The sequence below is a fragment of the Muntiacus reevesi genome, chromosome 21 (assembly GCF_963930625.1).
Source record: "Muntiacus reevesi chromosome 21, mMunRee1.1, whole genome shotgun sequence".
Classification (NCBI taxonomy): domain Eukaryota; kingdom Metazoa; phylum Chordata; class Mammalia; order Artiodactyla; family Cervidae; genus Muntiacus; species Muntiacus reevesi.
Genome location: NC_089269.1, coordinates 12,799,881 through 12,802,954, shown reverse-complemented (window position 1 = coordinate 12,802,954; position 3,074 = coordinate 12,799,881). Strand labels below are relative to the sequence as shown.

The 3,074-nt window shown below is 43.4% G+C and overlaps 1 non-coding gene across 1 annotated transcript; it reads right to left on the bottom strand.

Annotated features, from left to right (window-relative positions):
• Positions 1-2,231: 2,231 nt before the first annotated feature.
• LOC136152580 (small nucleolar RNA SNORA68) lies at positions 2,232-2,365 on the bottom strand. The gene has a single exon (XR_010660252.1). It is a non-coding gene; the product is annotated as a small nucleolar RNA SNORA68 (small nucleolar RNA).
• Between the last annotated feature and the right edge of the window lie 709 nt (positions 2,366-3,074).

Genomic DNA, 3,074 nt, shown 5'->3' with positions numbered 1-3,074 from the left:
AGCTGGCTGCTTAGAAAATCACATAAAAATGTTCAAATGTAGAAGGTGGTTTGTGGTACAGACAGCTATTTGTCCACTGAAAATCTGTTCTCCAATTCTTCCTTGAATTACGAAAGTCAAAGTTTTATTGCGGCATATAGCTCTCTCACTAAAGACTACATTCCCACCCTCCCTTGAAGATTATGGCCAAATTCTGGCCTATGGGATGTGAGCAAAATTGTTGCATGCCACTTCTGGGTTTGTCATTAAAAGGAAAGGATGTGTTCTTCCCTGGCCATTTTTCCATTGGTTAGGGTACAGATGGAAGTGGATCAGCTATTCTGAACCCCAAATGGAATCTGTATGTTGAATGTAGCTGTCAGAGCTACTATCTCTGAATAGTTATATTAGAGAGAATAAACGTCAATCTTGCTTTAGCCACTACATTTTGGGATCTTCTTGTTATAGACATTTAATTCTAACTAATGGATGGTTTCCTGCTTGGGAATAAGCAACAGTGTAACACAGTAATACAGGGGATTTACATATATTTATATCACACTGAAGAGTTAATTGATTCTCTTCCCTTCCAGCTCTAACTTAAAGAGGGCAAGAAAAAACAGAAGGTTCTCAGTGTAATCCCCTTCTGAGAAAATAAACTGAGCAGACCCTGTTGAAGACAATTAATGATGTCATGAAGCCACCACAGATAGGATGAGTAAGATCTGTGCCTCTGCAGAGTGCAATTCATGTTTCACATTTAGCAGTTACTGTGCACTAAGGCTATGAGCCTCTATTTCTAGTCACCAGACATGCTGGGATGGAGGCTTCCAATAATTAAATTTCTAGGAGCTGCTAAAATCTGATGAGAGTTACTGGAATAATTACATAATTTTTGTGGCAAAATAAATTTAATATAGTGTTAATCAGTTAAGTCGTTGACATGGAAATACTTTATCCTAATGCAGTTCTTAAAATTTGTGCATCATGAAATATGACTCTTCAGTAAGTGAAGTGAAGTGGCTCAGTCATGTCCGACTCTTTGCGACCCCTTGGACTATAGCCCACCAGGCTCCTCCGTCCATGGGATTTTCCTGGCAAGAGTACTGGAGTGGGTTGCCATTTCGTTCTCCAGGAGATCTTCCTGACCCAGGGATTGAACCCAGGTCTCCTTCATTGTAGGCAGATGCTTATCCTCTGAGCCACCAGGGAAGTCAAGCAACAGAATAAAAAGATCTGATTTAACATGAACAAATGCATAACACTTCCTTTGTGCCTCAGCTGGTAAAGAATCGGCATGCAATGCAGTAGACTTGGGTTCTATTCCTGGGTTTCGAAGATCCCCTGGAGAAGGAAAAGGTTACCCACTCCAGTATTCTGGCCTGGAGAGTTTCATGGACTGTGTTCGTTAGTCCACGGAGTCGCAATTTCAATTCAATTCAATGCGTAACACTTGTGTATATGCACTAGAGGGCACTCACCTACTGTTTTCTAGTTGAGCAAAATGGTTTCAAACAAGCCTATTGAAGAATTACCTTAGAATCTTGTTTAAAATGTATACTCTTATACTGTAAAGGAAACCTGTGAATCTGCATTTTTAGTAAGAGCTTATTATGAGGGACCATGGTTAAGAGGATGGCTTGTGAAGCTTGACTGCCAGGATTTGAAACCTGGCTTTGACACTTGTGAACTTGGATAATTATTTAATCTCTCTTTACCTAAGCTTCCTTATCCGCCAGGTGGAGTCAGGAATAGCACCTATGTCTTAGGTTGTTGAAAAGATTAAAAGAGTTAACCTAGAACATACAATGTAATGCCTGGCAGTAAATATTCACCCTATTATTAAAAGTTTTTTGTTTGTTTGTGGTTTTGGTTTTTGGTTTACCCAAAGAGTTTTATTTGGGCAGCCCCGGGGACTGGGAGGGCCTGCACATAAAATAAGGTGTTGGGGCCTCTTGCTGGCGAAGTGTGGCTTGTGCTAGCGACACAGGGCCTGATGGGGCAGTGAGAAGTTGATCTCGGAGTAGCGGAACTGCTTGACTCCTGGTCAGCGGCACTTGCTGACCGCGGCCTCCTCCACCTTCATGATCTGCATTCAATGTGCTCAGGCACCCACATCCCTGTCTGCAGGGATTGAGACAGGTCATGGTACATGTGTACATTCCCGCAAACCTCCCATCACGTGTAGGGGAAGAGGGCACTCGGGGACCCAACGGCCACAGCCTCTGTTCCCAGCAGGCACTGGCTACCAGAGGTGTAGAACCTTCAAATTCATTTTGAGGGGCAAGGCCACAGCCTCCCGAAGACATTGAAATCCACTTGGTACTGGCACTTTGTTTAAACTACAGATAAGGAACAGTGGGCTTCCCTAGGGGCTCAGTGATAAGGAACCCACCTGCCAAAGCAGGAGACTCAAGTCGGATCCCTGGGTCAGGAAGATGCCCTGGAGAAGGAAACCCGCTCTAGATCCTTGCCTGGGAAATCCCATGGGCGTAGGAGTCTGGGGGGCTACAGTCCATGGGATTGCAGAGTCAAACACGACTTAGTGACTCAACAAGAAACAGCAGTTTAGGTGCTTAGGAGTATCTTTTTTTTTAATAAAGATGCACATTGATTTTGTTGCAAGAAGACTTGAGAGCTACTCGTGAGCAACACAAGACTATTTTAAAAAGAAAAAAGAAGATATGCTCAACATTCTATCCAGCTGGGCTAAAACTTCAGGTTCTGACCCCCAGCTAGAGCGATCACAGAATGGGAAGAACCAAAGGTACAGGATAAAGCTGGTATGTGTCTGTTCTGCCAAACAGTTTTTACTTCAGTCAGGAGTCAATGGAAATTCATCTCAGGCATTGAGGCAGAAGATGGCATAATCAGGTCTATATTTGAGATGGATTACTCTGCAAGCAGAGTGGGAGTTGAAGTGTGCGGGGTTACCCTGGAGGCAGGTGGGTGAGGGAGCTCGGGAAGATGCAACGGTTCTCCTTTTCCAGCCCAGAGAATGGTCTCCAGAAAGCGTTGCAATTATCCACATTAGTGATTCTAGTATTAACAATGTGAACCTTATAAATCTTTTCTTCTTGGGTGAAAATAGAGTG